Here is a 12,750-nt window from a genome sequence, read left to right as displayed (position 1 = left end):
CACACTCTGCTCCAGAATCTTCTTCTTCTTGTTTTTTAAAAAATAGTTTACTGAGCTTTTGGTGAAAGTTTACACAGCAAATTAGGTTCCCATTTGACAATTTTCACACAAATTATTCAGTAGCATTAGTGACTTTTATCAAAATGTGTCAACATTCTCTTTGTGTGCAGTTTGTTCACCTTCCGGTACTCTAGTTTTGCTACACCGTTGTCTTCTTGTCTTTGCTTTTGAGTAATTGTTGACCTTTTTGTCTCATACTGATGGTTTTTAAGTAGGGTAATAGCCTTTATTTTTGTGTCACTCTGCTATTTTGCTAAAAGGTGATTGTGGAGAATAGGCTCAGTTCTAGGTTCAAAGAGTGTCTCAGGGTGATAGTCTCAGGGAGTCTCTGCTTTCTACTGTCCCAGTTTGTCTGACTTCTTCTTTAATAAGAATTTGAGTTCTGCTCCACATTTTTCTCCCATTCTACCTGGGACCAACTATTGTGACCCCAGTCAGAATGGTCAGTGGTGGTAATGGGGCACCATCTAGTTCTTCATGTATCAGGATAGATGAGGTTGTGGCTTATGTAGACTTGTTTCTTCTCTGAGTTTTTGGTTACCTTCTTACTGTTTTGCTTATGAAAAGTAGAGACCCATAGTTGTATCTTAGATGGCTGCTCACAAGCTTTTAAGGCCTCAGATGGTAGTTACTTCACTAGGATGCAGATCATGGTTTTTGTGAACTGTGTTATGTCAACTGACTGAGTTGCCCCATGAGACTATGGTCCTAAGCCTTCAAAGCCAGAAAACTAGATGTTGGGAAGTGTTTAGTTACATCTGAGGAGTATCTATATTTGTGTCTTCAATGAGAAAATATGGAATGCCCCACAAATTTGTGTGTCATCCTTGTGCAGGGGCCATGATAACATTCTCTGTAGCACTCCAATTTTAGTATATGTGCTACCTAAGCAAGTACTCCAAACTCTTCTTGATGGTAGTGAGGCCCCCCTCAATCTCTGTGGGATTGGCTCTTTTAAGCCTAGTAGGATGGCAAAACTGACCAACCACCTTGGTAGGCCATAGGCACCTTATTTGCATAGTCACTGTCCAATCAATCCATGCAAGGGTTTCACACACCTTATTTGTATAGTCCCAGTCAACCATTTTGTGGAAGTTACAAGTCCATGGCTAGAAAGACCATATAAAAGTTAATTCACTGCACTGCAATCTTTCACAAACACCAATAAAAGAGGCACAGCATTAAACTTCTAGGGTTCAAAATAAGGCCATGTTTTCTGAAGCAAAGAACTATTTATCATTTGGCAGTCTGTCCCTACCAGGCCACTAGGCCTCAGTAGAGACAGAAGACCTGATCATGGAACATCAGTTGATGTAGCTATGCAGTTTGGACTGCCCATGATGAGCTGGACATTGTCAAACCCACCAAGTCATAAGGTCAATCATGAACATTCAATGGAAAGGGAACATGCATGATTGGACCTGAGCATAAGTAAATTATAGGAATAGGGGGACCTAACTCACTCATTCTCTTTCTGTTGCACTGACACTTCTCCCTCAGCTTACATCTCTGGCCATGTGGAGATCCATGGTCAACACCCAGTTGACTACTGAAGAAAAATGCTGACTTCTTTCATGGATAGGTTGGCTCAATATATTGGTGTAAACTAAAAATGGGCTGCGTCTACACTATAGTCACACTCAGGGATGAGATGGCCCTCAAAGACAGAAGTGAGAAAAAAATCCTCCCAGTAGACGTAATTTCAAACAATGCACTTGGTCATCATCTTTGTGCAGATGGAGAAGTAGCCTGAGGTAATATGAGTGACTTAGCTGGTTTGCCAGGAATTTGGAAGGAGAAAGATCCAAAGACCTCAAAAGCATCGAGATGGACTTGTGGGAGTGACTATAGAGAATGTAGATTTCAGAGATTCAGAGCCTTGAACAGCCAAATGGATAGGCTAACTTCTGTCCTCAGCCACCTCAGAGCTTACACCATGCTGTTAAGGATAGATGTTGTGCGTACGCATTTTTTTTTTTTAAACTAAGGCTGACCTAGCTGTTGTGATTACTGAATGTCCAACTTACCAGGATGGAAACCCGTATTACTTGGCTAGAGCCAAGGAATTCCTCTTTAGGCAAAGGAGTGCAACAGTGGGCATACGAGCTTCACTATTTCATTCACATACCTCTTTCCCTTAAAGCTGCTGACCTGATGGAATACTGAAGTGGCACCAGCTAAGAAATAACAACCCTCTAGGATATTGGGGCTACCACAACATGCAGTATATACTTTGAATTACTGTTCATATTTAGCAAGAAGGGCATATCAGACTGTCCAGTTTTGTGTGTTTCTCCTTGCTTTGATTGAGTGTCAAGGAAATGAAGTTTGACAAATAGAGTGATTAGAGTACTGACCTGGCTGGTGGAATTCTGAGATAAACCTTATACACTCGTAATAATGTGTACATCCTCTGAATGCTTGTCTATCAATTTTTATGTATTTGTTTACATGGTGTCTCATCTCAGGAGTTCAGTGACTCAAGGCAATAACTTTGAACACTTTGACGAGTGCTTTTGTCTCTCAGACTAGACATGGCTACCCAGAGAGGAAGTCTTGAGATAACAAAACTGGGGCTGACTTTCCCTCAGCATCCTTTCTTTCTAACACACATATATACACACACACCTCCTCCCCTTGTTCTTTTCTTTCTATATCTCAGTTCATCTCTAAAGAGTTATTAAATCTGGCATCTCAGACACATTGATTACCCACAACCCAGAATCTACCTAGGGAACAACTCTTTCTTCCTAATGATCATATTTCACTAGATTTTCTCTTCTGATGGAAAAAAAAAAGTCTCTGACTTGGCTTTTGGATTATTTGAATTTTTATTTAAATAATATCTGTTTCTGGCATAGCCTGAAAGTATCTGGGTCTTATGGTCTTGCCTTAAGTCCTTTTTCATTATATTAAAGAACAAAAAAGCAAAATCAAATTATAGAAGTCTTCACTGAAATTTATTAATGAGGAATAAACAAGAGGTAGTCTAACAACAACAACAAAAAACCTTTCACAATACATGCCTTACTCTTTTTTCTCCTCCTGAATTCAGTTCCTCATGACAGCTCAGTCTCTTCTTTCTCACTCTCTTCCTCTCCCACTTGGACTCAAGTGCACTCTCTCTACTCCACCCACTCTTTGATGCCTGTCCTCCCACCTTCTGGGTCCCTTCTTTCCCTCAGTGATACCTTCTTGCCTTTTCAATGTAAAGCAATTCTAACTCTAGGGTTGTCTCCATTCTTCCCTCTAACATAGCCATCAAATTGGCAAAATCGAGACCTAAAATTGAGCCATGGAGGGCAGGAAGCTGGGAGTGGGGGTAAGAAAGGCCCCTCCTTAGAAGGAAGAGTTGGAGGAAAGAACATGAACTCCTGTATGTGGTTTTTTGGTTTTGTTTTTAGCCCTGTTACATTGATCAATTTACATGAGCTTTATATCATTACTATATATGGCACTTTATATTTCTAGGTACATGAATAATGATGAGTTGCATTCATTTACGCATATTCTTTGATGCTCCTCCTTTCCTGCTTTTCAGGCAGTGGGAGGGCATGTTCTTGGCTACAGTATAATTACATTGTGCACCCATCAGCAAGCCTCCTCTTAAAACCTTGGAACAACCCCAAGGAGTTGGAAGCAATGGAGCAAACATGAATTGGACCTAAATGTACAAAAAAGGAAGTTTTTGTTTTTGTTTTTGTTTAAGGATACAGTAATTTACATTGCACCATACCAAGAGACATGTAAATTCCTTTAAATTATAAATCTTTAGGTTGGAAGGAATTTTAGAAGGTCATGCATTCTACCCCTTGCTTTAATTCTGATCCATAGCAAGAATATCATTAAAATAAAACCTTTGGGAAAAGATAAAATAGTAACTGCCACCAATATTATACTTGAGTTTGCTACAACTGCTAGTCACATAAAACAGTATCAAAACATAGACCGTGGTCTTCAAACCATACCTTAAGGAAAAGTTATTGAAGCTAAGTGATGAAGTTTAATGATTATTGTATAAATACATGTACAGGAATAGGTTAAGGTAATTTATACTTATCCCAGAATACATTCTGGAAGATTCTTAAAATGGTAAACTTCTTTCTACGTGGAGTGTAATTTGTTGTATCTCCAGTCCTACTTGCTTCTTAGGCTTGATTGTTTAACATCCAATTGCCTATCAAACATTACATTTGCCTTTCTTTGCATAAGCAATTCTCTCTCCTATTTCTGTTCATGCACCGCTATTATCACAATAAACTAATCAGACATTTTTATGCTGATTTCTCACTTGATTCTTTGGACTCAGGAAAGTATTGGTCCCTGTTAATAGCTGCTCAAAGATAAAACCAGTTGCCTTTCCAGCTCATGACAACCCCATGTGTTACAGTAGGTTTTACAATGACTCATTTTTCAGAAGTCGATCACCAGGTCTTTCTTGTTAAGTGTCTCTGGACAAACTTGAATCTCCAACGTTTCAGTTTTCAGCCAAGCTCATTAATCATTTGCACCACCCAGGAACTTTCCCCAAATATAAGCATCCACAAATGTAAAGTCATTTTTCATATTCCCAATGAAAAGATTAAAAATAATTATTCTGTAGGCTTGAATACATAAAAATCTGAAACTATAGGTAAAACAATCAAAACATTTACTTAAAATATTTTATTACTTCAGTTACACATACATTGTAAAGATTATGTACATTATTGCAATTTTAATCTGAAAATGTACAACTCAGAATGCGTAGTTTAATATTTTTGTCTATTTCCATGTTTTTTTTAATTTTATAGAATAGAGATTTTAAAAATCTATAATATCAATGTTACTACAAGTGAATGAACTTGAAAAATGCTCATGTCATGAATTCTTAAAAGGATATTTCAATAATCACAGTCATGATTTTTTTCAATATTGAAAATGCAATTTTTTTTTATGTTTGTCTCAGTTTGCTTTTCTGTCAGCTTTTGGTTTTGTCCCATCAATATCATCGAGCAAAGAATCTCTGTTTAGGGTTAACTTTGCCAGGGACTGATCTCAAACTATGGTTCTTAAGTAAATCAGGTAACTTCAACAACACAGATCAAAAATTGTCCCTTGAATCACAATAGAGGGTCCCAGACAGAGCTGGGGAAAACATAGAACAAATTCTAACTCAGAAAGAAAGACCAGACTTGCTGGCCTGACAGAGACTGGAGAAACCCAGAGAGTATGGCCCTTGGACACCCTTTAAGCTCAGTAATGAAGCCATTCCTGAGTCTTACCCTTCCGTCAAAGATTGGACAGACCCATAAAACAAAACGAGACTAAAAGGGCACATTAGCACTGGCGCAAGGACTAGAAGACAGGAGGAGACAGGACAGCTGGTAATAGGGAGCCTAAGGTTGAGAAGTGAGAGTGTTGACATGTCATGGGGTGGTTAACCAACGTCATAAAACAATATATGTACTAATTTTTTAATGAGAAACCAGTTTGTTATGTAAAACTTCATCTAAAGTACAATTAAAAAAAAAAAAAAAACTTGTCCCTAGAACACGGTCAGGTTTCCTCAAGTCCTCCAAAGCAATTTAGAACCTTGTTTTATTCATTTGCTGATTCTGCGACAAAATACTTCTGTATTAAGTATGTAGCTATCCCTCCTTTTAAGTGAAAAAAAAAAAAAAAAGGACTCTGCTAAGAAATGGGCCAAACTAAATAAAGAGTGGTGCAAGAAGTTTGTGGTTGGCTGCTAACGTAAAGACTGGCATTTTGAACCCACCAAAGGCTCCATGGAAGAAAGGCCTGGTGAACTGCTTTTGTAAAGATTAAAAAAAAAAAAACCCTGCTGCCACCAAGTGGATTTTCTGACTAGTGACCCTATGGGACAGAATAGAACAGTCTCATAGGATTTCCAAGGCTGTAATCTTTATGGATTTCCCACAGAACAGCTGCTCGGTTCAAACTGCTCACCTTTCGGTTAGCAGCTGAGCACTTAACCACTGTGCCACCAGGGCTCCATTCATAAAAATTATGGCCAAGAAAACCCCATGGAGCAGTTCTACTCTGCAACACATAGGGTCTCTGACTCAACAGTTAAAAAGAAGAAATGAGCCCAACTAAACAAACAAAAAAAATCAAATACAAAACAACAATAGCAGTAGAAAAAACTAGAAAGACATAGAGACAGAGACAGAGACAGAAAAAGAGAGAATAGGTAGATAGCATTAGATTAATTTTTTAGCGTTGCAAACATGCAAACCTTTATTTACAATTAGGGATGATTACCCAACAAGCAAGGTAAGCCCATGCTTAGGGCATCAACAAAGCAGAGGCACCAGTTGTCCAAAGCAAAGACACACAGATGCCAAGCAGACACGACATAAGAAAAAGTGAGCACTGCAGTAAAAGGGAACTGGCCAGGCACTAAATGAAACTGATACCAGCTCCAGTGCGTGAGAATGTGTCTGCCTGAAATAAAGTTCACGCAGGGTCATGAGGGCACCCACATACAAGGTGATTTAAGTTATAAGGCCCATACCACTTCAACATCATTGACATCTGTCTCCTACAGTCCACCTGTGTAATTGAAACTCCTTATCCTATGGATCTCTTGATAGTATACTCTTTCTTTCTAATAAACAAGAGGTGGGAGTGGGCTGTTGAGTCTAACTCTTGTTACATTTACCCAATATGCAACTGGATCCAACATGAGTGGTTCCTGGGCAAGGATGGATTATATTAATAGGTAATAGGTCTCTGATCCATTTTGAGAGAACTGTCTTATACCTCCATGTCTGCTGATCCAGCAACTCCATCTACTGGGGCCAACAATGCTCTTTGCCGTGATACAAACACAAGGGTGTGCTCTTGCCCATGCACACCCTGGTAAACAACTAATGGGAACTCCAGGCCCAGATGATGCACAAGAGTGAGGGAACTCAAATAATTCGGCTGTGGCAATGAATTCAGTCAAGTTACTTTCCAACTATACAGCATTTACATACAGAATTATGTCCCAAGTTTTGTAAACAATAATATTTATAGCTTTAAAATATCTTTGGCATACACATGGATGCAATCTAGCATACATTTACTACGATACCAATATGGGTGATAATTTAAAATAGTACTAACATACCAAGCCCCCCAAAAATACTACAAATATTAACATTTATCATACGGGAAAAGTTTTAATTCATGTATCAAGAGAGTTGCATTTTTTGTTGTCTGTTGCATGGCACACAGTGTTTGATACTGCTCTATATATGCTAGTAAATGGGATATTAGACACATTAAGAGAATGCAAAATTCAATATTTATTGTGTAAAATAGTTTGTGTTTTGCAACAATGAGTGTGTTTCTAGATTTTTCTTCCAAAATAACCAACAAAGGGAGTTTATTAGAACATTGCATTTATATTTTTTCAGAATATTTAGATATCTCTGTGTAAGGAAATTGAACAATTCCTCAAGGAAATAAATTAAATGAATACTTAGATGATAAAAATTACATAAATGTTTTCCATTTCCTTTCAGACTGACTTTCTTTTAAGAAATTGAGTGATACTGTTATGTCTCCCAAAACAAACTTGCTCTTCTAGAAGTGGTATTATTGTTACATCAATTAGGTACATATCTCCGAATACAGGAATTGAACAATTTCACAAAGAAATAAAAATTGAAGTCTGAGCCATTTAAAGCAAAATTAGTGAAAGTCAACTTTTTGTTGTGGGAGATCAACAGAATTTTACATTTATTTTTGAAACAACTAAGTTCATTGACTCATTTTCTTGTTGTAGAATATGTGGAATATTCTATCTGTAGAAAATGTGGTATGTAGTAAAAATCTTAGTACCTTGAATTCACTAAAAATTTTATAATCCAGTTGACCTCATTCCGCTAAAATGGTACATGCCACTTTTGTGTTCAATCACTAGTATTATAGTTGCATTTTAGAAGAAGTTGTATCATGGTAAGTAAGACACACACACATATATATACATACATGTATATATGTATAACTCACATATCCCTTTCTAATGTGTGAGTAAGCAAAGGCAGGGGCACCACAGATTACCAATGTTAGGGCCTTCGCAGGCCCTGGTTACAACACACACACACACACACAGAATGCTAGAGGTTGCAGGAGGCCAAAGATAGTTGATCACAAAAGTAGCAGCATTTCAAGCTATTAAATATTGACTGAAAGTTCAAAAATAAATTAGGAAAGCTGGTAATAGGGAGCCCAAGGTCAAGAAGGGGAGAGTGTTGACGTGTCATGGGGTTGGTAACCAATGTCAAAAAACAATATGTGTACTAATTGTTTAATGAGAAGCTAGTTTGTTCTATAAACCTTCATCTAAAGTACAATAAAAAATAAAAATAAAGTATATTTCTTTGTCAATAACAATGGACAAAGAAAAAGCTATCAGGAACACTGTTTTCTAGATCTCTAACATTGGAATTTCTCCACTACATTTATACTTACTTGCTCCAAACATGCTGCAGGAATATGCAGATCTGCTAAGCGACGCTACTTCTGGAAAACTACAAATACCTCGGTCATTCTTAACAGGATCATAACATGGAACTTGAAATGATAATGCACAGCAGCGGCTGAAAACTCTCCCCAAAACATTGGTACTGACTTATTACCAGTTGTCTTTCAATTCTATATTTTTGGAAATGTAGAAGAAGCTGTTACTTATAATCTGTCTGCATTCTCCCATAATATAAAAGTGATATTTGATTTAAAAAAAAAAAAACTAGCACTCAATTAGAAGTCATGTCCTCAATTTTTTATTGTGATAAATACATATGTAGCAAAACTTTTGCCACTTCAACATTTTTCATATGTGCAATTCAGTGACAGTACTTGTGTTTATCGTGTTGTTCAGCCATCACCCTTAACTGAAGCTCAGTGTCTGCTAAACAATGGGTTCCCCATCTCCCCCTCTAACCACTAATAAACTTTGGCCACTATATACTCACCTTCTGTATTTTAATCAGGCCACACCATATCCATCAGCCTGAAACCTAAGGAATTTATTTAAGAATCCATCTTACAAAATGCTAATTGGTTAGAATTTTAATACAATGGCTCAGCACAATGATATTCACTCCCCAAGTTTAGTTCATGTTAAACTAAACGTATGAACCCAGGGACAATTAGTTTATTTTGATGCATTAACGCTTCCTCCCCACCTTTTGGAACAGATTTTTTTTTTTTAAATTGTACTTTAGATGAAGGTTTACAGAACAAACTAGCCTCTCATTAAACAATTAATACACATATCGTTTTGTGACATTAGCTACCAACCCCATGACATGTTAACACTCTCCCCTTCTCGACCTTGGGTTCCCTGTTACCACGTTTCCTGTCTCTTCCTGCATTCTAGTCCTTGCCCCTGGGCTGGTATGCCCCTTAAGTCTAATTTTGTTTTATGGACCTGTTCTATCTTTGGCTGAAGGGTGAACCTCAGCAGTGACTTCTTTACTAATCTAAAAGGGTGTCCAGGGGCCATACTCTCAGGGTTTCGCCAGTCTCTGTCAGACCAGGAAGTCTGGTCTTTTTTTTTTTTTTTACATGTTTAATTTTTTATTTCAAAATCTGTTGTGCTTACTTCTGCTGTCAGGTTTGGCAGTAGCCATGGACGTGGAAAATCATTTTTTTTTTTTATTAACTTTTATTGAGCTTCAAGTGAACGTTTACAAATCAAGTCAAACTGTCACATATAAGTTTATATACACCTTACTTGCTCTCCCCCAATGAGTCAGCCCTTCCAGTTTCTCCTTTCGTGACAATTTTGCCAGCTTTCAATTCTCTCTATCCTCCCATCCCCCCTCCAGACAGGAGATGCCAACACAGTCTCAAGTGTCCACCTGATACAAATAGCTCACTCTTCATCAGCATCTCTCTCCCACCCACTGTCCAGTCCCTTTCATGTCCAATGAGTTGTCTTCGGGAATGGTTTCTGTCTTGGGCCAACAGAAGGTTTGGGGACCATGACCACCAGGATTCCTCAAGTCTCAGTCAGACCATTAAGTCTGGTCTTTTTGTGAGAATTTGGGGTCTGCATCCCACTGATCTCCTGCTCCCTCAGGGATTCTCTGTTGTGCTCCCTGTCAGGGCAGTCATCGGTTGTGGCCGGGCACCAACTAGTTCTTTGGGTCTCAGGATGATGTAGGTCTCTGGTTCATGTGGCCCTTTCTGTCTCTTGGGCTCTTAGTTATCGTGTGACCTTCGTGTTCTTCATTCTCCTTTGATCTAGCTGGGTTGAGACCCACTGATGCATCTTAGCTGGCAGCTTGTTAGCATTTAAGACCCCAGACGCCACATTTCAAAGTGGGATGCAGAATGCTTTCATAATAGAATTATTTCGCCAATTGACTTAGAAGTCCCCGCAAACCATGGTCCCCAGACCCTCGCCCCTGCTCCGCTGACCTTTGAAGCATTCATTTTATCCTGGAAACTTCCTTGTTTTTGGTCCAGTCCAGTTCAGCTGACCTTCCATGTATTGAGTATTGTCCTTCCCTTCACCTAAAGCAGTTCTTATCTACTAACTAATCAGTAAAAAAACCCTCTCCCACCCTCCCTCCCTCCCCGCCTCTTAACCACAAAAGTATGTGTTCTTCTCAGTTTTTACTATTTCTCAAGATCTTATAATAGTGGTCTTATACAATATTTGTCCTTTTGCCTATAATTTCGCTTAGCATAATGCCTTCCAGGTTCCTCCATGTTATGAAATGTTTCACAGATTCGTCACTCTTCTTTATCGATGCGTGGTATTCCATTGTGTGAATATACCACAATTTATTTAACCATTCACCTGTTGATGGACACCTTGGTTGCTTCCAGCTTTTTGCTATTGTAAACAGAGCTGCAATAAACATGGGTGTGCATATACCTGTTTGTGTGAAGGCTCTTATTTCTCTAGGGTATATTCCGAGGAGTGGGATTTCTGGGTTGTATGGTAGTTCTATTTCTAACTGTTTAAGATAATGCCAGATAGATTTCCAAAGTGGTTGTACCATTTTACATTCCCACCAGCAGTGTATAAGAGTTCCAATCTCTCCGCAGCCTCTCCAATATTTATTATTTTGTGTTTTTTGGATTAATGCCAGCCTTGTTGGTGTGAGATGGAATTTCATCGTAGTTTTAATTTGCATTTCTCTAATGGCTAATGATCGAGAGCATTTTCTCATGTATCTGTTAGCTGCCTGAATATCTTCTTTAGTGAAGTGTGTGTTCATATTCTTTGCCCACTTCTTGATTGGGTTGTTTGTCTTTTTGTGGTTGAGTTTTGACAGAATCATATAGATTTTAGAGATCAGGTGCTGGTCGGAGATGTCATAGCTGAAAATTCTTTCCCAGTCTGTAGGTGGTCTTTTTACTCTTTTGGTGAAGTCTTTAGATGAGCACAGGTGTTTGATCTTTAGAAGCTCCCAGTTAATCTGGTTTCTCTTTGTCATTTTTGGTAATGTTTTGTATTCTGTTTATACCTTGTATTAGGGCTCCTAACGTTGTCCCTATTTTTTCTTCCATGATCTTTATCGTTTTAGTGTTCATGGTTAGGTCTTTGATCCACTTGGAGTTAGTTTTTGTGCTTGGTGTGAGGTATGGGTCCTGTTTCATTTTTTGGCAAATGGATATCCAGTTATGCCAGCACCATTTGTTAAAAAGACTATCTTTTCCCCAATTAAATGACACTGGGCCTTTGTCAAATATCAGCTGCTCATATGTGGATGGATTTATATCTGGGTTCTCAATTCTGTTCCATTGGTCTATGTGCCTGTTGTTGTACCAGTACCAGGCTGTTTTGACTACTGTGGCTGTATAATAGGTTCTGAAATCAGGTAGAGTGAGGCCTCGCACTTTCTTCTTCTTTTTCAGTAATGCTTTACTTATCCGAGGCTTCTTTCCCTTCCATATGAAGTTGGTGATTTGTTTCTCCATCACATTAAAAAATGACATTGGAATTTGGATCGGAAGTGCATTGTATGTATAGATGGCTTTTGGTAGAATAGACATTTTTACTACATTAAGTCTTCCTATCCATGAGCAAGGTATGTTTTTCCACTTAAGTAGGTCCTTTTCAGTTGCTTGTAGTAGTACTTTGTAGTTTTCTTTGTATAGGTCTTTTACATCTTTGGTAAGATTTATTCCTAAGTATTTTATCTTCTTGGGGGCTACTGTGAATGGTATTGATTTGGTTATTTCCTCTTCGATGTTCTTTTTGTTAATGTAGAGGAATCCAAGTGATTTTTGTATGTTTATCTTATAACCTGAGACTCTGCCAAACTCTTCTGTTAGTTTCAGTAGTTTTCTGGAGGATTCCTTAGGGTTTTCTGTGTATAAGATCATGTCATCTGCAAATAGAGATAATTTTACTTCCTCCTTGCCAATCTGGATGCCCTTTATTTCTTTGTCTAGCCTAATTGCTCTGGCTAGGACCTCAAGCAGGATGTTGAATAAGAGCGGTGATAAAGGGCATCCTTGTCTGGTTCCCGTTCTCAAGGGAAATGCTTTCAGGCTCTCTCCATTTAGATTGATGTTGACTGTTGGCTTTGTATAGATGCCCTTTATTATGTTGAGGAATTTTCCTTCAATTCCTATTTTGGTGAGAGTTTTTATCATAAATGGGTGTTGGACTTTGTCAAATGCCTCTTCTGCATCAATTGATAAGATCATGTGGTTTTTGTCTTTTGTTTT

At 38.2% G+C, this 12,750-nt stretch overlaps 1 non-coding gene across 1 annotated transcript; it reads right to left on the bottom strand.

Moving 5' to 3' along the window:
* Positions 1-850: 850 nt before the first annotated feature.
* LOC111749785 (U6 spliceosomal RNA) lies at positions 851-957 on the bottom strand. The gene has a single exon (XR_002784978.1). It is a non-coding gene; the product is annotated as a U6 spliceosomal RNA (small nuclear RNA).
* Positions 958-12,750: the final 11,793 nt, after the last annotated feature.

The sequence above is a fragment of the Loxodonta africana genome, chromosome 8 (genome assembly GCF_030014295.1).
Source record: "Loxodonta africana isolate mLoxAfr1 chromosome 8, mLoxAfr1.hap2, whole genome shotgun sequence".
NCBI lineage: Eukaryota > Metazoa > Chordata > Mammalia > Proboscidea > Elephantidae > Loxodonta > Loxodonta africana.
This window is presented reverse-complemented; position numbering and strand designations above follow the sequence as displayed.